Here is a 22,680-nt window from a genome sequence, read left to right on the forward strand (position 1 = left end):
ATAATGGGCAGAATGGGCTGGATCGAAGATAAGGAAGAGATGGGTAGATTGGGCCGGGGCCGGGTAAATAAATTGGGCCAGGGTAAATAGTTTGGGGATAGGTATTAAAAGGTAAATAGTTTGGACCTAATAGGTATAAAGTGAGATTTTCTCTTTTTTAAAGTAGTATAGATAGGTAAAAATCTCTTTATACATCTTGAAAAGTTAATCTTATTTCACTATCAATGAATATTTTTATTCACCAATTTCGCTGATACTTAAAAATAAAATTCATTTCACAAATCAAATTACATGCTAATTGTATCAACATAAATCTTAGTCATTGTTCATCACTTTGAGTATTCTGTTTAAACTTAGTTTTACTAATGACCGTTCATAAAAATGTTCTCTATTTGTCATCTTGACTTATAACAAGTGCTAAGTGCGAATCAAGTCTGATTTAAGGACTTGACGTAACAACTCGGTCGGTCGTTTCGTGTATTTTAGTCCTTTTCCCCCATGTGATGCTTCTCGTATATGTATTTTGGTCATGTGACTTGCGGGATGATTGTTTTGGGTTCGGGAAGGTTTTGAAGTGAATTGGAACACTTAGTTCCATTGTTGAAAGTTTAAGTTGTAAGAGTTGACCAATGTTTGATTTTTATGGATGACTCCGGAATGGTATTTTGATGATTGCAATAGGTTCATATGGTTATTTTGTACTTACGCGTATGTCTGAATTTGGATTTGGATGTTCCTAGGTTGTTTTGTCTCGAATTGGCTAAAGTTAGAAATTGGAGGGTTTAGAAAGTTCATAGATTTGACTGGGAGTTCACTTTGATGTTATCTGATTTGGATATTGGTGCCGGAAGTTGGAATAAGTTTATATTGTCATATGAGAGTTGTGTGCAAAATTTGAATTCATTCCGGATTAGTTAGGCTTGAATCGGATGCTTTGTCTGAAGTTTGAATGTTCTTAAAGTCAAGAGAAGTTCTATTTGCGTACGCGATCGCGCTCCAGGCTGCGCGAACGCGAAGAACACTGCATGCCTCAGCCGTAGCCTCACCTTCCTTATACGCGAATGCGATCCACCTCATGCGTTCGCGATTCACAATCTCCTCAAACACAATGATCGCGACCCATTCTTTGCGAACGTGAAGAGTAAAATTCCATCAACCACAACCTACTCTACGCGATCATGGCATGTCCCCCACGAACTCGATGAAGGAAACCAAACTCTAAAAAACCAGCAATCCCATTTCAAGAACAATTGATCCGAACTCAATCTGAAACACACTACAACCAAAAAGGTTTTTAGCGGCTATAGAAATGCTTTTTAGCGGCAATATAAATGGCCGCAAAAACTTTTATCGACAATTAATCATATGCCATTATAGCCGGCGTCAGCAAAGGATTTAACGGCCATTTGATCATATGCTAGTAAAGACCGCTATTATGGTCGGTATATGTATACAGACTTTAGCGGCAATTATTTACTGACAATTATAATTTCCACTAAAGCTCCTTAATAATTCCATCTATAATGCATTTTGCAGCTTTTACTATAGCCGCTAAAGATCAATTTAATTGCTAGTAGAAGGAAACCCATCTGGCGACAAATATGAGGCGATTTGACTATTCATGCATTTACCTTCTTTCACATATATAACGAATTTTTGTTATAGCTGATGAAAATTTATCTTATTACCATCTAGGAAGACCTTTTACCAATTTTTCTTATTATAATTAAAAGTAAATAATAATAATCCATTTCAAAATGCTAAATTCACTTCTTTAAATCCACATCAAACAAAAACAACTAATTTGCAGTTTCAAAATGTTGAAATATAATAAAGAAGCTAAACTATTTGAATCTAGTTATTAGTATCAGCTTTTGATCATGTGTTATCAAATGGCTATAAACTAGAAACAAGTAGCATGAGATCTCTAGCTCTTGATCACAATGAATCTTGCCACATGCCAAATTCCTAAATATCATATTGTATGACCTGAAATGGTAAAATAAAAGAATATCAAACATACAATCACATGTGAAATTCATCAATAATCAAGAAAATAGTTATTGGACATTTACATTCTCAAAATAGTATATCTTTCACCCCTTCCTTTGTTCTTTCAATTTCTTCATTATCAGCAGCTTCTAGATTCTAAAAAAGAAACATATATTTTTGGCATGATTACAAATTCTCACAAGTTAAGAAGAGAGGCTTCTCTATAGGCAATAAAATTAGCAGAATAGACAATACTATAAATAGACAGTAAGAAATAAAAAGCCAAGTTAAAATTAGAACTCTAATGCTCATGAAAACTGATTACATATATACAAAATAATATCTCACATGTTGACATAAACCTTTTCTAATATATTCCTCGTTTTTGCCTTCCCAGTGATTAAGAAATTAAATTTCAGTATGGATAATAGAACAAAGTTGCCCAATTTTTTTCTTGGCCGGATTATTGTAGGTATAAAGTGGTGGATAAATTTAACCAAATAATTACATCTACATCTGAAAATATAAAGAAAACTAAAAGGGAGCCAATACACAGATTTTTGATTTAGCCATACAACAAAATTTATGAATTAAAGAAGCCAGGAATATGGTTTTAGTGTTATTTGATATGATTTGAGGCTTCGAGCGAGTTCGTATTATATTTTAGGGCTTGTTGGTATATTCGGACGGGATCCCGGGGGGCCCTGGTGTACAATGGGTAGTCACCACAGGAATAAAATGAGCCGACTTGGTCAACCTATCCACAATCACCCATACTGCATCAAATTTCTTCTAAGTCCGTGGGATCCTGACAACGAAATTCATGGTAAATCGCTCCCTTTTCCACTCTAGGATCTCAAGTCTCTTAAGCAGCCCTCTTGTCCTCTGGTTCTCATACTTCACCTGCTAACAATTTAGGCACCGAGCTACATACTCTACTATGTCCTTCTTTATTCTCCTCCACCAATAATGCTGCCTTAAATCCTGATATATCTTGGCGGCGCCAGGATGAATGGAGTACCACAAACTGTGGGTCTCCTAAAGGATCAACTTACGTAACCCATCCACATTGCGCACACATAATCGGCCCTGCATCCGAAACACACCGTCATCTCTGATACACACCTCCTTGGCATCATCGTGCTGTATCATGTCATTAAGGAAAAAAAATGGGGGTCATCATACTGGCGCTCTCTGATGCAATCATATAAAGAAGACCGAAAAATCACGTAAGCCAGAACTTGACTCGGCTCCGAAATATCCAACCTAACAAACTGGTTGACCAAGGCCTCAACATTCAATGCTAATGGTCTCTCTACTGCAGGTAGATAAGTTAAACTTCCCAAACATTCCTCCTTTTGAATCAATGCATCGGCCACCACGTTGGCCTTCCCAGGATGATATAGGATAGTGATTTAATAGTCCTTAAGCGACTCTAACCAACTCCACTTCCGCAAGTTAAGGTCTTTCTGTTTAACTAGATGTTGAGGACTCTCGTGGTCGATATAGACCTCACAAGGGACATCGTACAAATAGTGCCGCCAAATCTTTAAGGCATGAACAATAACTACTAATTCCAGGTCGTGGATAGGATAATTCTTCTCATGAACCTTCAGCAGTCTAGACACGTAGGCAATCACGCTACCGTCTTGCATAAACACCGTGCCAAGGCCAACATGTGACGCACCACAATACACAGTGTAAGACCCTGAACCTATAGGCAACACCAACACTAGGGCTGTAGTCAAAGCAGTCTTGAGCTTTTGAAAGCTCTCCTCACACTCGATCCATCTTAACAAAGTACCCTTCTATGTCAATCTGGTCATAGGTATACGAATAGATGAGAAACCTTCTACGAAACGGTTGGGCCAAACCAAGAAAACTCCGAATCTCAGTAGCTGAAGACGGGCTGGGCCAACTCTACCGTATTTCAATCTTCTTCGGATCTACCTTGATCCCCTCACTCGACAACACATGACCTAAAAATGCCACCTAATCAAGCCAGAAGTTACACATTGAAAATTTTGCAAACAACTTCTTTTCTCTTAAGGTCTGGAGCACAATCCTCAAATGCTGCTCATGATCCTCATGGCTGCGGGAGTACACCAAGATGTTGTCAATAAATATAATGACGAATGAATCAAGATAGGGCTGTTATACACTGTTCATCAGGTGCATGAACCCTACTGGGGCATTGGCTAGCCTAAATGATATCATAAGAAACTCGTAGTGACCATACCGAGTCCTAAAGGCAGTCTTCGAAAGAATCTGGAACCAAAATGTGGTTTTTTTTACTCAAAATACGCAAATAAGTGTTAAAAAAAAGTTACCAAACTATATATAACGCCACAAATAGTGGCTCTATACAGTAACGTTAACTGCACCGTTACTGTATAGCGCCACTATTTGTGGCGCTATACTGACACACCTTACATAGAGCCATTAATAGTGGCGCTATACCCCTTATTACCTGACCCCACCAATAATTTCTGGGTTCAATAATTTAAAAGCGTATAAAGCCACTTTTTGTGGCGCTATATACAAAAAAAACCCCGGCTAGCCATTTCCTATATAAACATCGTAGAATCGCCACAACTTCATTCAAATTTTTTTTAACTCTTGTTGGTTTCTATTGTTGTTAAATTCTCCAGCATTTTTCATTATGTCTGAAGAACGTAGAATAAGAGTATCATTATATTGGGGGGGGGGTGAGGTTGTGATGGAGAATAACTTTGTGGGCTACAGTTTACCTGCTAAGTGTAATGTTAAATTGCCACTTTCAATGGAGTACGAAACATTGATATCGTTGTTATGCAAAAAAAATGAGTGTGAGAAAACGTTTAGTGATACTCAAAGTAACCGGAAGATATCCGTATTCCGTTACGCCGCAAGGGGTTGCTTTTTACTCAGAGTTTAACATCGACGATGATGACACTTTGAGTGATTTCTTGAGGACTCCGGACGAATGCCGGGAATTTCTTGTAATCACAATGTTGGAGATGTACGTGAAGGTCGAAGACGTTCCAAAAAATGAGGTTGTGCGTAGTAGAGATAACCCCCAGTCATCGGGTGGTTATTCTGGATCAGTTTTTGCCGGACATGTTCCGGATGAAAGATTTTTTCTTGATTTAAATTTATCACCGTCGGCGAATGAGCAGCGAGAAAATAATTTATACCCTGCTTTCCATAATTCACAAGAAGAGTGGTAAACTTCAATTTTCATTTGTGTTAATTATGTATATTTTTGCGTATTGAATTAATTTTAACGCTCATTTATTTAATAGGGGGTACCGGCCGGATATGAATTTTACAAGTGGCCCATCCGGTAGTCATCACCTAACTAAAAACGTCCATCATGGAATGTCATCACATTACGACTTGTAAGTGAAAAGCTACAGCCATATATAAAGCATTTATTAATTTAGTAGCTTATATTTTTGTTGAAATGTGCAGTGAAAACGAGCAAGTTGAACTACCTGTACTTACTCAATTGCCCGAAAACGACGTATTACATCAGGATCTGGCAGATGCACAGAGTGAGGAAGAGAACAGCGATTACGATAACAATGCCGATGAATCGGGAGACGAGACACCATTTGCTCGTGAGGATGGTGATGAAGAGGACGAGGAGGAAGGACCCGATTTGAAGAGAGCCCCCCATAGACGAAAAGTGTACGAGTCTGAAGTGCCGTTTCATTCAAGGGAGATTCCTTATATTGATAACTTGCCAGCCGTGCCGGATGTGGAAGCTCTCACAAGGGATTTTGATGAAATCCGGACAGCAATGTGGGATGAGTCTAGACCAACGGTGCTTGCAAAGGGGATGCTTTTTCCTGATAAAGCACGCGTAAGCAGGGCTTGTAAAATGCACAATGTTAAAGAGTGTCGTGAGATGCAGGTATCGGAGTCAAGTCCGACGGTATACAAGGCTATTTGCCGCAGGTGGTTTTGGCCATGTAATTGGATGTTGCGTGCGTCGAAGAAGAAAACAGGTATGTGGAAAGTGGGTAAATACATTCCCACCCACACATGCGAAAGAACCATTTAAAATGGTGTGTAACAAGTCCTATTTGCGTAAAAGACAGGTGCAGAAGAGAACGCGTATACGGAACCAAATGGATGTTAGTGATATCGTATATGCACGCAAATGTGGTATATGCTCGCAAACAGGCCACGACCGTAGAAAATGTCCTTTGGGTGGCAACAATAATCAAGCTCAGGGCGGGTGTTCTTCTATTGTACCTAACTACCCATGAGTTCATGTTGTAATAATTAGTTGTTATGTATACGATTTAAGTATTTATGAAATAATATTTTCTTGTTTGTTAATTATGATTTGTACTTTCCCTTTTTACCTATTTAAATAATAATTTAATATAATTATCGGTATATTTATCATGTGTTTTGTCTTGTCGCTATCACGATATTTAATACACAAAATATAGCGCCATTATATATGGCGCTATGTGTGTCTTGTCTTGTCGAACTAAAAAAGCTAAAAAAGCTGACCGGCTGACATAAAGTCGTCTTGTCAACATCATGATATGGCGCCATTAGATATGGCGCTATATGTGTGTTGTTTCGCCTATAAATAATGGGGTCATTGTAGTTATTTTGTGTGCTAAAAATTTTCCCCAAGAAATATTTCATTAAAAGTAAGTAAGATTTTTATTATAAGCAAATATTTCACAAATGGCTCAACCTGGTCGTCCACCAATTTGCTTATGTGGAAAACCATGCATGATGGATTGTGGGTGGGAAGGTGCTAACGCTGGACGCCGCTATTGGTGATGTATGAACACGTTGTACAAGCAACCCGACGAACCTACTTGTGAATTTGATGAATGGGCTGAGGAACTATGTTATCAAGAAAGCTACAGGGATAGATTACAGGAATTTCATAATATGTGGTTATACCAGCATAGAATACAAAATGAGGGAGATAGAATTATTACAGAAATGAGGGAGAAACTGAAGGAGGTGGAAGATAAAAAATGGAGAGCAGAATGGAATTGTGAAGCACACAAGGAACGCAACGAAAAATATAAACGGGAACTTGCGGAGGTGAAGGCGAGAGTGAAAGAGTTAGAAGAAGAAAAAGAACAAATGGAAGAACGATTTAAGTGGTTGGAGCGAAGAATAAATGACAACTGAGGATGGAGCATTGGCGTGTATGTGTTTAGTGTCATTTTCATATGTCATGTATTTTTATTATGTTGGCCTGTTATGTTTGTGTTTGTGTTGTAGTAATGTTTTCCTTGTTTGTTGTACTAAATTTTATTTTAATTTAAGTGGAAGTTAAGTTTAAGTTGTTGTGTTACTATACCAAATACTATAAAACGAAATGAGAACTAAAAAAAGTAACTGTCATATTCGATTAAATATTGTTGTTAATGTATACAAAAATATTATTTACACCAAAAAAACATAAAAATGGAAGACCGAATCAATGTGTCCCGCATCCGGTGTGTCTCAAAGTAGCCGTTGGCCTGAGGCGCATCCCCTGCCGCCCGGGTACGCTATCAGGATCATCATCATCAAGTCGTCTCCTTATGGCCGGATGCGGCACAGGATGACATGTATCGGTGGTGCTGTCAGGTCCAGTAGAAGGCTACATAATAATATCAAACTTAGTATAGAAAACTACATAACAATTCACAAAAATTTATATTGTCTTACCATAATCGTGTCTGGATCCTGAATGTAGTCATCTGTCGCAGCATCGCATGAAGCCTAAAAAAGTAAATTAATAAAGTTAAAGAAAATAAATAAGTTATAGTAAAAACAGTAATAAAATTAATACTAATAAACTCATACCTGCGCATGTGATGAGCTGCCATAACTAATTCGGTGCCCACTATCAAAATCTCAGATCGGTCGAGACTCATCTGTGGTAGACGGGCCAGAGAAATATCTACCCAACTCCACTCCTTGAAAATCCGAGCCCGTGATCAAGAATTGACCCGATGGGGTCACCTGCGACGTCCCTGGAGTGTCATAAATGCCAAGGCTGTAAGACGGCATGTCGGTCTCATGCATGCCACCTCCCATATCAGCAGCAACATCATCAGCAGGAGCCTCAAAGCCCCCTTGCTGGGGACCTCCTCTCCGCCCACGACCACGTCGTCCAGCACCAGCAGGTCGTCGTGGAGCAGCAGCAGCTCGTCGGCCACCACCCCGTGACATATATATATATATATTATAATTATGGGTTTCGTGCAAGATTTTCTGAGGCCCAGTAGTACCAAACTATCATTAATAATTTTATGTTTTTTTTTATAATTTTTATTCATATTTTTTAATAAATTAATTGTAAGATTTATATATATATATATATATAATTATGGGTTTTGTGCTAGAATATAAGATAAGTAAACAATTACTACACAATACTACGCTACAAGGCTCTACATTTTACTACGCTAAAAGGGTCTACTTTTTACTACGCTAAAAAGGTCTACATTTTACTATGCTAAAAAATAATCTAAACTAAACGGCATAAAAACACATAAATATACATGAGGATATTAACAAACACATTTTTTAGACTAATTTACATATTTTTATACAACACTAAAATTAAATCCGGATAAAATTTAACATGCTAGTTTCGGAAAAAATAAACACAAACCGAAATAGAACACATACAAATCAAGTAATATGCATTGTTATAAAAGTTTCAACTTAAAATAAATCGAAATACCTCGATTTAGAATTTTCGGAATGTAAATAGATCGAAATTTTGACTCCGGAAGAGTGAATCCACAATAACACGAAGCTCTACTCGATAGTGGGACCACCAATATTCAACTTTTATGTGACGGGGGGACCCAATTTTTTTTTTTAAATTTGGGGGGGGGGGGGGGGGGGGGGGACCAGAAGGGAGTAAGAAATGAGAAATGAGGGAGATGGAACGAAGAAGAAGAAGACGAAGGATTTGTATTAAGGGGTATAGCGCCACTATTAATGGCGCTATGTGTGATGGTAATAAGGGGTATATCGCCACTATTAATGGCTCTATGTAAGGTGTGTCAGTATAGCGCCACAAATAGTGGCGCTATACAGTAATGGTGCAGTTAACGTTACTGTATAGCGCCACTATTTGTGGCGTTATATATAGTTTGTTAACTTTTTTTTTAACACTTATTTGCGTATGTTGAGTAAAAAAAACCACATTTTGGTTCCGGATTCGTCTTCGAAATATCTGGATCCCGAATCTTCAGCTAATGATACGCTGACCGCAAACCGATCTATGAGAAAACTCTGGCACCATGTAACTGATCAAGTAAGTCATCAGTGCAATGGATATCTATTCTTCATTGTAACCTTGTTCAACTACCAATAGCCAATATACATACACATAGAACTATCCTTCTTCTTCACAAACAAGACTGGAGAACCCCCAAGGTGACACACTAGGTAAAATGAAACCCTTATCAAGCAACTCTTGCAACTGATCCTTTAACTCTTTCAACTCCGCTGGGGTCATACGATATGGTGGAATAGAAATGGACTAAGTACTAGGCAACAAGTTAATACCAAAATTAATATCCCTATCGAGCTGCATGCCCGGAGATCTGCCAAAAATACATATGAATAGTCTTTCACTACCGAAATTGACTCAACGGTAGAAGTATCAACACTGACATCTCTCATAAAGGACCCTTTCCCAACATGATCAAGAACTGGGCGAGGATCTCCTGAAGTACAAAGGTGGCAACACGCGCATCAGGTGCCTACCCCCCAGCAGGAGCTACTGGTGGCTCCTCTGTCGCTGCTCGGGCAGGTGCTTTGGCTGCATCTTGTGCCCCTTATTGGCCTCAGCCTCTACCCCAACCTTTCTCAGCTTTAGCATGGGGTGCAGGTGACTGATCATCGGATCAAACGGTGCGTGTCCTCAATATCTGTGAGAGAATAGAAATGTGATGACCCGATAGATCATCTTATAATTTAGAACCAAACTCTGTGTTTCGAAGCCTTTAGAACTTCATTCTAGACTTCCTCGATTTGCGTGAGCAGTACATGTATTAACCTCGGAAGGCTTATATGCTAAAAATTGATAAAAACAAGAATTTTTACCTTCAAAGTTAATTTTAGTTGACTTCGATCAACGTTTTGAGTAAATGGATCCGGACCCGTATTTTGACGGTCCCGGTAGGTCTGTAATGAAATATGAGACCTGGGCGTATGCCTGGAATCGAATTCAGAGGTCCCTAGCTTGAGTTATGAATTTTTATTAAAAATTAAAAATTTGAATCTAATGTTTTTAAGAATTGATTGATGTTTGGCCTTGTTGATACCAGGTCCATATTTTGGTTCCGGAGCCCGGTACAGGTCCAATATAATATTTATGACTTGTTTGTGAAATTTGGTGAGAAACGGAATTGGTTTGACGTGATTCGGACGTCCGGCTGAGGAATTAGAAGTTTCAAGTTTTCTTGAAAATTTCATTCGATTTGTTGCTAAATTCGTAGTTCTAGGTATTATTTTGGCTATTTGATCGTACGAGCAAGTTTGAATGATGTTTTAAGACTTGGGTGCATGTTTGGTTTGGAGACACGATGACTCGGGTGAGTTTCGGATAGGATACAGAGTGAAAATAGGACTTAAAAGATTGTTGATGTTTCAGCTGCTGGTGTAGCCCTCTGATCTCGCAAATATGAGACCAGGTATCGTATTTGCGACCTCTGCAGGTTCCGTATTTGCGATCTATGTCTCTCATTTTCAAAGAATAGCTGGGCCTTATAGTTTTCGCATTTGCGAACAACATTCTCGCATTTGCGAACTGGGACGGGGGAAGGCAATGATCACATGGTCGCATTTGCGAAAAGGGTCAGGCTCGTATTTGCGAGATTTCCTTCGCATTTGCGATGAAAGCAGGAATAGGGAGACCTTCGCATTTGTGATAGGTTCTTTGCATTTTAGGGGCTCGGATTTGCGAACCCCAGGTCGTAAATGCGACACCTGCAACTGATCAAAATGATTTTTGGACGGGATATTTCTCTCATTATTCAAATTTTCAAAACCTAAAACACAAAAGGCGATTTTCCAAAGAACTTTTCTCCCCCAAATCATAGGTAAGTGATTCTAAACTAGTTTCTTTCAATCTTTCACTACATTTTACAAGATTTCAACCTAGAATCTAAGGTTTTCATGGTGGAATTGGGGATTTTTGGGGAGAAACTAGGGATTTCGAATTGGGGATTTAGACCTCAAATTGAGGTCAGATTCCAAAACCAATTATATATCCGGGCTCGGGGGTAAATGGATAATCGAGTTTTGGTCCGAATTTAGGGTTTGGATCAAGCGAACCCATGTGTTGACTTTTGTTGAATTTTTTAATAATGGCCTAAATTGAATCCTTTGCTATCGTGGGTAGTTCCTAAAGCTTAAATTGAATTGTTTGGTTGGTAATTTTTTAGATTCTATTAGTCTGGAGGCTTGTGTGAAGGGAAAAGCTGTGGTTGAGCTTTGAGTTTGGTCGTTGGAGCGAGGTAAGTGTCGTGGTTAACCTTGGCTTGAGGGATTAGGTCTTATTTGCCTATTTTCTACGTGTTTGAATGTTGAGTACATCTTATGGGTGAGGTGATGAGTATCTATGCATTGTTGTCGAATCATAGCATTCTAGTGAGCCTTATTCATGAAATTGTAGCTTTCCGTGATCATATTACTCATGCTTAGACTAGTTTATCATTATGTTGATCGTTCTGATCATATTTACGGATTTCAGTATTGATATATCTATCTCTCTGTTATTATTGTTCCTTGTTTTGGTGAGGGAGATTGTTAATGCACGAAGGGTGATGCCATGCCATGTTTTGTGGGTGTTAATGCACGAAGGGTAATGCCGTGCCATATTGTGAGTATTAATGCACGAAGGGTGATGTCGTGTCATGTTATGAGAGAGTTAAATGCACGAAGGGTGATGCCGTGCTATTTATATTTCATTCATATAGTGAGGTTGAGAGTAAAAGCACGAAGGGTGATGCCGTGCAGTTTCCTTTACCGTATTTACTTGCTTTTATCTGTTTAAGGCATATTGGTTGATCAGGTACTTATCACTGCTTTGATTCTTTATTTTGTGATCCCCTCAGCATGTGTTCCTCCCAATATTACTTATCTTGTTTCTTTTATTGTTGTTATTGGTATGTACATTGTTATACTGCACATGTTTGTTTTGTAGGTGTCTTGCCTTAGCCTCGTCACTACTTCGCCGAGGTTAGGCTCGACACTTACCAGAACATGGAGTCGGTTGTACTGATACTGTACTCTGCACTTCCTGTGTAGATTTTGGTACCGGACCGAGTTGATCCTGAGCTTAGCTACTGGCTTCATTTGATCGGAGACCCAAGGTAGTCCTGTTGGCGTCCGCAGGCCCTAGCGTCCCCTTCTATACATTGTCTTTACTGTTTCATTTGTATAAAAACTAGTTGTATTTCCTTCAGACAAATTACTTGTAGTTAAATCTTAGAAGTTCGTGAACTGCGACTCCAGATTCTGAGTCGTTGTGCGTAAATATTAAGATTGTTATGGATTTTCGCGCTCTTTTTAACTTATTATGGCTTAATTGTTGTTAAACACCGAAAGGTTTAAGAATTTGGCTTAACGATTTCTAATGTTGGCTTGCCTAGTAAGTAAAATGTTAGGTGCCATCACGGTCCCGACGATGAGAATTTCATGCCGTGACAAGAAAGACAAAGATTCAGAATTTCAAACTCAACAAATTCGCACGATAAGGAATTAAGAAAGTGAAGTTTCCTAATAGTTCCATCGCCTCTCGAGGATAAGTACAAACGTCTCTGTACCGACCCGCCAGACTCCACTAAACCTACTTATGACTCGTAACACCTATGAACATAGAGCTCTGATATCAACTTGTCATGACCCCAAACTCCTTCCGTAAGATATCGTGATGACACCTGGTCTCTAAGACTAGGTAAGCCTAACATGCATGAAGAATTGGCGGAAATAATAATAAAACTCTCAATTAAAAAGAGTATAACTCCCAAAATTTGGTGAGACCGAGTCACAAGCTATACATGAGTATACTGAACATCCCTATATAACAGTATCTATAAAAGGAGAATGAAATAGAAACTAGATAGAGGGTGGCTCCGAGGCCTACGAACACCAGCAGGTATACCTTGAAGTCTCCGATCCAAGCTCGACTCACTGATGCCTAGGCTGGGATGAAATATCTTGATCAGCATAAAATGATGTGCAGAAGCATAGTATGAGTACACCACAATGGTACCCAGTAAGTATTACGTCTAACCTCGGTAGAGTAGTGACGAGGTCGAGTCAAGACACCTACTGAAATAAATAAAGAAACTGAATATAGTACAGTATGATAATAGGAACAATGGAAATGATACACTGAAGAATTATAACAAGAATAGCTACACTGAAATTAAGGCAATTAAGACATCATAGAAGAAAGCACATAACAAGAATGCCAAGGAAACGATGCAAGCAAAACACAAGTGATGTAAATTAAAGGTATCAACAAGAATCACTTCCGAGGTACTGCCTCGTAGTTTCATTTCACAATCAAATGACAGTCTTTCCTTATACCATTGCGAGAGCCTTGTATTTTGTTTGGAAAATCATTTTCCCAAAATAGAGACCAGCGTTTTATCCCACCATATCACAACACGTAACTTCAAGTAGTTCCTCTACTAGCAATATGCGTATCAAGCCTACCTTATCTCACCGCATGCGTTTCAACCCCAATCTTTATACCATCACATGCGTATAAATACCACAAATCGCATCTCAAGTGTCCAATACCACAACTTGCCAAAGAAGTCAACAATAATAGTATTTCGATAATAAATGGCTCATGGCCCAACCACAATATGTACAAGAGTCTCAATAATAGCAACCGAAAGTGAATAACTCAACAAGAACGATATTTGAACAAATTTACAACTTTGTCTCAATGTGAATCACGACCTTTATAACTTCAACATCATAATTCAATAATAAGATATTCCAAAAAATAACAACTTCAAGTAAAAGAACTTAACAGCTAAATAATTAACAAAGAAATGAGAGAACAAGAACTTTAACTAAGCATGTAAAGGCAATTAAAAAGTAAGGGATGAGACAAGTATTTACAATGTCAAGTAAATCACGTAATAATAGATTAATTATGATGAAGAAGACATGCTATGACAATTCAATTAAAGGCATGAAAGAATCTACAAAGCTTAAACCGGTCAATTGCTACATTTAGTCCGTGTACCTACTCGTCACCTTACGTACACGGCTTTCACATACCACAATTAACACAAAACAACATAAATCCTAAGGGGTAATTCCCCCACACAAAGTTAGGCAAGATACTTACCTCGAAACACGGTAACTCAATTACTAGTAACACTTTTCCATGATTATCCCTCTGAATGGCTCCAATCCAGCCAAAATAACTTTATACCATAAATACAAACTATAGAAAATTATTCTGAATAATAAAGTTACAATCTTTAAAGAAAATCAAAAAGCCAGTCCGGGGCTCGCATCTCGGAACCAGGCCAAACATACAAAATCCGAATATCCATTTAATAACGAGTCTAACCATTGTAAAATTACTCAAATCGCCTTTCAAATCCCCAAAAATTGGTCTATGAAGTTTTCATAATTTCCCCCAACTATTCTAACCCAAAACATTAAATAAATGATAAAAACAACGATGGATTAATGCATAATAGCCAAATCCGAGTTAGAATCACTTATCCCGATTGATTCCTTGAAAATGACTCTAAAAATCACCACAAACTGAGCTCTCTAAGTCCAAAAGATGAAGAATGAAATAAAACCCTCGTTTTGAATTTTAACACCGCTGCCCAGTTCTCCTCTTTCGCGACTGCGGACAAACACTCACGATCACGAACAACAATTCTTCCCCAACTCATACAACCTTCTCTGCGATCATGTAAAGCCAGTTGCGAACGCGATGACCAGATTCCTTAACCTACACGATCATGCTTCAGGCCGCGCAAACACGAGGAACACCGTGTGCCTTAGCCTCACCTTCCTTATACGCGAACGCCATCCACCTCACGCGTTCGCGATTCACAATCTCCTCAAACACTATGATCACATCCCATTCTTGGCGAAGGCGAAGAGTAAAATTCCATCTGCCACAACTTACTCTACGTGATTGCAGCACGTCCTCCACAAACGCGATGAAGGAAACCAGACTCGGAAAAATCAGCAATCCTATTTCAAGAACAATTGGTCCGAACTCAATCCGAAATACACTCGGGGCTCCCGGGATCCCGTACGAACATACCAACAAGTCCTAAAATATAGTACAAACTCACTTGAATCTTCAAATCATATCAAATAAAAATAAAACCACGAATCACACATCGATTCAAGCCTAATGAACTTATAAACTTCTAACTTCTAAAACTAATGTCGAAACATACCAAACCAACTTCAATTGAACTCAAATTTTGCAAACAAATTATAATTGATACAACGGACCTATTCTAACTTCCAGAATCAAAATCCCGACCCGATACCAATAAAGTCAACTCTCGGTCAAACTTCTCCACCTTCCAAACCTTCAACTTTCCAACTTTCGCCAATTCAAGCTGAAATGACCTACGGACCTTCAAATCAATATTTAGGCATGCTCCTAAGTCCAAAATCACCATAAGGAGCTATTGGACCGTCAAAAGTCAAACTACGGTCAACTCTTTCAACTTAAACTTCTAACTTTAGAACTAAGTCTCCCATTTCACTCCGAAACTCACCCGAACCAAAACCAAACACACCAGCAAGTCACATAATCACAATACAATATAGAGGACGTAATAAATGGGGAACAATGCTTAAATACTCAAAACGACTAGTTGGGTCGTTACAGCAAATCCTGAGACTTATGCTATATTTTCCTCAGATGTAGATACACCTGTATTGTAAACACACATCCGTACTTGTTCTTGTGTTCTACCTTGTTTGGGATGTGTGCACTATGTGACAAGGTTTATCTTACCTTATTTGTTGAATACCCCAAATCCTATCTTGGTTCTTCAAAACCTAGGTTTTTCCTCCAACTTGAAAACGAGAGAAAATCAATTAGGGATTGTGTTCAATTTTTTGGAGGATTTTTGGAGGGGCTTATCTCTGGTTATTTTGTTATATAATGAGTATTATATTTGCAGGAGATAAGCTCTTAAAAGGGCTCTTTGGCCTACCCGAAATAGCTCTTTTTGGAAATATTTAATCCTCTCATTTAAGCAAGTAGGTGACACACCTACTTGTCACCTAGCAGTCTGCACAGTCTTGCAAAAACACATATATCTCTCTACTCCAATGTCGTATTGACAATCAGTTTAATGCGTTAGAAAATAGACTCATAGATCTTCAATTTGATGGATTGATCACCTTGTAAATCTAAGTATATTGGGAGAAAATTGCAGTGACATTTGATCAAAATTTCAGTAAAACTTATGAAGTAACCTGTGATGACTTTCATCGATTTTTGTTCCACAACTGGCATGACTTCAAAACATAACACATGACTATCATACGACTAACATAACTCATAACATAACCTCTTTATCATGTTAAACACCCTAGTCTCACCCCAAAAGTACATGTTATAACATTCTCATTTTGTCGACTTTCGACAAAATATTATTTTTTTTAATTCCTTTGGCTTCTGAACCTTCCAATCCACTTTGTACTTGTTGTTAATGATCTTCAATATTTGTAAACTCTGAGGTAATATGATTAACTTATTTTATATACTTTCAAAGATGATCTCATTTTTTGTCCTACTTTAGTTTACTTACGATGCACTTTTACATACGAAAATATGGGGGGTAACAACAATTACACAAAATAACTGGTCGGGTCATTACACGCAGTCACCATGACCAGCTCACATAAGCCTTCAAGATCGTGACACTACCCACGCGATCACAATAAAGGCATTAGAAAAATTTGTAACTTAAGAATTTGTTCAACCGTCGAAACTCACCCAAGGATCCCGGGACTCCTCGAAACAATCAAACAAGTCCAATAATACTATACTGACCTATTTAAATGTCTCGAATGATGAAGCGAATGCAACTATTCAAATCAAAGTTGCTATAACTTCCAAATTACATGTAATGGTGCCGCAACACCCTCGAGCTCGTCGGGTTCCAAACCAACGATATATGTAAATCCAAATATCATATGAACCTACGAAAAGTCTTAAAATATGTAATGGTACATAACATAAAAGAGAGATTGGATTATTATAGAGAGTCGATCCAAAAGTACATCATATTAATTAATACTCCTTCCGTTTCAATTTATGTGAACCTATTTCTTTTTTAGTCCGTGCCAAAAAGAATGACTTCTTTCCCTATTTGGAAACAATTTACCTTTATGCAATGATTTATAACCACACAAAATATATGTGCTTTATTTTACACCACAAGTTCAAAAATCTTCTGTCTTTTCTTAAACTTCGTGCCCAGTCAAATGAGTTCGCATAAATTGAAATGGAGGGAGTATAATATTATTACCATTGGAAACGCTAACATAGAACTCATATGGAATACATATCACACCAAATAGTTTTATTTATTCATAAGGATTTGGGATGGCCATAATACTTCATCATACTGATGGGAACGGGAACAAATATCTATTTTCCGACATGGTGAGGCTCAAGATCTTTGAGGAGGCAAATAGCAAGTTCCAAAAGATCAAGGGGCTCTGGTGTGTTTTCATTCAACTTCTCATACACAAGGGTCCAAGTCATCCAGTTTCCTTCTGCAGTCAAAGTAGCTGTTATGGACTTGTATAATTCATTCATATAACCTTCAACAAAATTGAAGGTGATTGATTTTTATGCATCATCTATGTGTAGGACCTGCTTCGCATGCCTCTCTTTTCCTCCTGTTGTCAAAACAAATGTTAAAGTACACGCATTTAAGCTCATGTCATACATGATACACTTTAAATAAACATGGGACATGCAGAACAAATTTACGCCTTATTTGCACGGAAAATTCATTTTTTTCATGTTTAGTTCGTTTAAATATTTTGAATAATATTTTCCGAACACATTTATTTCAATTGAAAGAAAATGTCTTCCCTGCAAAAAGGAGGACATATATTTTTCAAAACTCTTTCTCAACCTTGTCCACCCTATTCCCCACCTCCTCCCCTACCTCTACCCCACCCCCACCCTGCGCCCCTACCCCTGCCCCCTACCCCCAACCTCACCTCTCTCCGTTAACGCCCCCTCCCCACGCCACCCCTTTGCCACCGCTACTCCGGCTCCTAGACCCGACCTACCACCCTTCCCCTATTTTGTCTCATAGTGTTTGCCGAAATTATATATCTTAAAAATATTCTCTCATACCTAATCAAACACCGAAAAAATAATAAAAAAACCGAAAAATATTTTTTTTCGTACCAAACACATCCTACAATATAATATCACAAAATAAAAAGAAGAGAGAAAGCTGAGAAATCGGTCACTTGTACCAAAGCAAATTGAAATTGGAAAGAAAATAGAGGCTTACCGAGAACGTACTTCCAGCCGACAACAGAACCAGTATTACCCAATTGACCCTCATGTAACGTGAAATTTGTTATCTTATCAGGAGACATGGCGGAGGTTTGGTGTGGATTTGATTTGAAGTGTTCATGAAGCAAATTTCCAGCACACTTCATCTCTATTTGAGAGATCAACTTGCCTTTGAGACCCATTTGTTAGCAGTGTGAGATTTTCTTACACGAGTTTGCTGATTTAATTTAGCGTGACCTTATAGCCTTTATATAGAGTGTCTCTTGTGAATAATACCACAGTATGTTCGCCGTGCTTGCGCACGGGCCCAACAATTTGGATTGGATTGTAGTTTATTAGGGTAGATATTATATGAAATGTCAAATGCAATGTAATTCAAGTAAAGTTAACTATTGAAGCAAGTCAAGGTTGGTGTTCCATAAACTAGGTAGAGTTAATGTCTTTTAAAGAATTTATTATAGCAACTTGTTCCTGTACGGGGAAAAACAGTACAATATCATTTATCTCATTTGTATTATTTTACGTGAAAGCCTCTTTCTTAATCTTTCCCAAAAAGATGACACATTTTCATTGCTCTTTTGGCATGTTTTTAAAGGAAAAAAATGGTTGAATATTTCCGCTACCTTTGTTTCATTATATAAGACATTCTCTCATTTTACCAGAATGGCAACTTTTTATATTTGAAAATTCTTTAATTTTAAACTTTTTAGTTTACTCTCATGATCTTATAATCATAAAAATACCATAGCATGTACATGACCCAAGGTCTAAGAGTACTGTTAGTACGTGTAAAATCTCTTCTTTTCTTGCTTAAGCTTCACGATCCATTCAACTATCATCATATAAAATAAAATCGAGGAGTAATAAGAAATATTTCTTAGTAGTTAATCCTACAAAAATATTCAAAAGTTGAAAAAAAATCAATTTTGAACTTCAATTTCTATTCAAACAAATATATGAAGAGAATATTTATTTCTCTTATTTAACTGGGATTTCTATAACATATATTATTAATAAAGAAGAAAGAGATTTCTTAATACTAATCACACAATATAATTCAAAAGTTGAACAAAATCAAATTTTAAAACTTTAAATTATGTTTTACCACTTATCTTTCTTATTTAACTGGATTTTTTATTTGTGTATTAATTATTCAACAAATTTCAAGAAGTGCAAAGTAAATTCTCCGTGATTGATTTAACAACCTTGTCCGTAGCAATATACGCAAATGTTGTTTAGACCTATTTCTCCATGACCAATTAGTAACATACCTATTCTATGTCTATAATTAACAATGACCTTGGAGAAACGCATGTAGTGAATGGAAATTCATTTCCTTTCTCTTGTTTTAATGGAAATTTATTTTGATCAATTTTACTCTTTGGTAAATCTATTGAAATTGAAGAGCTGGATTTTTGAAATGATAAATTTGTGTGTGGCATGTTGGTATGACACCCTTCTTCAAAAAGACAGCAAATGTACTTACTTACCATCAAATGCAGTAAATTAAGGTGGGGTCACTGATTCAGCAACTACCACACGTGCTTGCGCAACATGTGTAGCTGTTTTGGGCCTCGAAAATGGTTTAGAAGTTCCCTTTATTTACTAAACTGTGTGGTGGCATTTAGCGTAATAATATGCAAAAGCAATGGCAAGTATGTTTTCGGTGAAGCAGGGATGCCGGCGAAGTGATGTCTGCTTGAGCAGCTTCACTCGCACTTCTTACATATAGGAGAAAATCTACTTGCATGGTTGAACACTGTTAATCTTTGTATGTCATTGTTGGACGCGTGAACAAGTTTTAGACTGAAAATTCTTGAGAAATTAAACTTACATATGAATGCATAGCTTACTATATAAAGGCGGACCCATAATTTAAAAGAGGCAGAAGCACCAACTGTTGAGCAAATACTGGAGCAGGAATTCAACCCAGGCAACACACTAGTAGTCAAGTTACGTCCCCTCCCAACCAGAGTCGAATTTACTGTCGAACCAACGATTTCAATTAAACCCATAACTTTTAATACAGAGTAAAATATTATATGTAAAAATTCATCAAAATTGCAAAAATAGTTGATATGAACCTATAACTTTAAAAATATAATGAATTCAATTTTAAAAACTTTGAAAATTAAACTCATAGGATTTAAATATTAGATCTACCTCTCCTCCCAACCCCCCCTCCAAATGGTCCAGTTACATGTCTAACCTTTGAGTCTTAGGGTGCCAACCAAAATAGAAAAAATTAAAATCACTAGTGGTTGATCGAACATTCTAACCAAATTGGGCCCATATTTTACAATCTTACCGGGTTTGGCCAATCGTATATATAATTGAGAAAATCTCACTTTATACCAATTAATTCCAAACTATTTACCCTTTAATGCTCAGGTCCAAACTATTTATTACTCCTACTCATGCTACCCAAACTATTTACCCGGTTATTTCCCAATAATCTTACGTCTGCTTGCGATTGGTGGCTTTGGAAGTTCATCAACTCCTCGAACTGGCATGAGTGACTCATTCGGGTTTGGCTGATTGATTAACAAACTTGGTGGAGAATTCTGAATCTCCTCCTGTTTTATTTTTGAGAAATGAAGATTAACATAACTTCTGAGTAAAGACAACAAGCACAAATAGTGAAAAATAAAATGTATGGAGAAGGAATGATGTTATAAATAGCTAATAAACGTAGACACTTAATATTTTGACTATTGAATACCTTGTTCTTTCTCTTCATCCAAACTGATTTTTGGAGATTTATTGTACAAAAATTCAAATTCACCATTGAAGGACCTTGAAGCTTGAAACTCATAACTTGGTTTGTTTGAGTTTTTAATTATTTTGATCCGATCCTATATGGGTTTGTTTGGAAAGTTGATTGGAGGTTGTAGCTAAAGTTTTAGTCAATTTGGTGGAGATTTTGTAGTAGATTTTAGAAGTCTGGGTTGAAATATAGTTGAACAAGAGAAGAACACGAATTTGTATTGTATAGAAGAACACGAATTTGTATTGTATACTCAAATAGTATACAAATATACCATTTTGGTATACAATTCATTCCAACTATATATCCTATTAGTATAGCTATATACTATATTGGTATCATATACTAGTTGAATCATTTTTTGGTTGTATTAGCTGCATTTATTAGTACAATATTTGATTTTCTTTTAATAATAGTAATATAGTACAATATCTTGAAATACTTTATTATATTAATATGTGGTACACTATTTTTTATTTTTCTCTTTATGCATGTGTGTTATGTAATAGTAGTATAGTCATATAGTTGCCGAAAATTAAACAGTAAAAATGTATACCATGTTGGTATAGTTATATGCCATATTGGTATTGAACATTTTTTGGTTGTTTTGGCTGCATTTTTAAGTGAATTCTATTCTGAAATTATTTATATGAACGTGATTTGCAGTGCTGGAATTTTTTTGTGCTGATGAATATAAATTATGTAATAGTTTTTATAATTATAGGCAATTGTTGGAACGACTCATACAACTATATACCATGTTAGTATATGGAATGAGCAAGTTGCTTTGCGAATATTTAGCTTGCAATGCGAGCATGTCATTTTCTCATACTTTTATTTTATTCTTTAATGTTTTGGTACAGTAGTATAGTCACAGATAGTTGTAGCAATATTCTAGAGCAATCATATGCTCTGTTGGTATACATGTATACCATATTGGTATCATATGGTACTAGAGGTCTTTTTTCTACTTATATTTTTATTGCATTTTCTAATATTTTATTATCATTTCTATTCTAACTAGTGTATATGGAAATTTAGTGTCCGTAGATTAGGTTTTCTTGCTCCATCACTGGTTGGTGTTACTGCTAATGGTAGAGTATGTACTGATATTTGTAGGGAAGGAGATCAAGGTTTGCATGAAAATCACGTGGAATTAGAAAAAGGAACAAGAAATAAGGAAAAAAAAAAAGAAAAAAGAAGGAGTCAAATTTTGGTGTGAAATAAGTTATGGTAAAAATAACAATTATACGATTTGGGCAAAAATAAATGAATAAAAGAGAAAAAATAAAAAAATAGGAAGAAAATGAGAAAAAAGAAAAGGAGAAAAGAAAAAAAAAGGAAAAAAGAAAAGAAGCATAGAAATAAAAAAGAA

At 37.0% G+C, this 22,680-nt stretch overlaps 1 long non-coding RNA gene and 1 pseudogene across 1 annotated transcript; both read right to left on the reverse strand.

The window, feature by feature from the left end:
* Positions 1 to 7,386: 7,386 nt before the first annotated feature.
* Positions 7,387 to 8,094, reverse strand: LOC138876549 (uncharacterized). The gene is made up of 3 exons (XR_011401883.1): positions 7,810 to 8,094; positions 7,672 to 7,725; positions 7,387 to 7,603 (listed from the first exon to the last, which is right to left on the reverse strand). It is a non-coding gene; the product is annotated as an uncharacterized lncRNA (long non-coding RNA).
* Positions 8,095 to 17,558: 9,464 nt separating this feature from the next.
* LOC104217418 (kirola-like) lies at positions 17,559 to 18,836 on the reverse strand (annotated as a pseudogene).
* Positions 18,837 to 22,680: the final 3,844 nt, after the last annotated feature.

Source organism: Nicotiana sylvestris, chromosome 8 (genome assembly GCF_000393655.2).
Source record: "Nicotiana sylvestris chromosome 8, ASM39365v2, whole genome shotgun sequence".
Classification (NCBI taxonomy): Eukaryota; Viridiplantae; Streptophyta; class Magnoliopsida; order Solanales; family Solanaceae; genus Nicotiana; species Nicotiana sylvestris.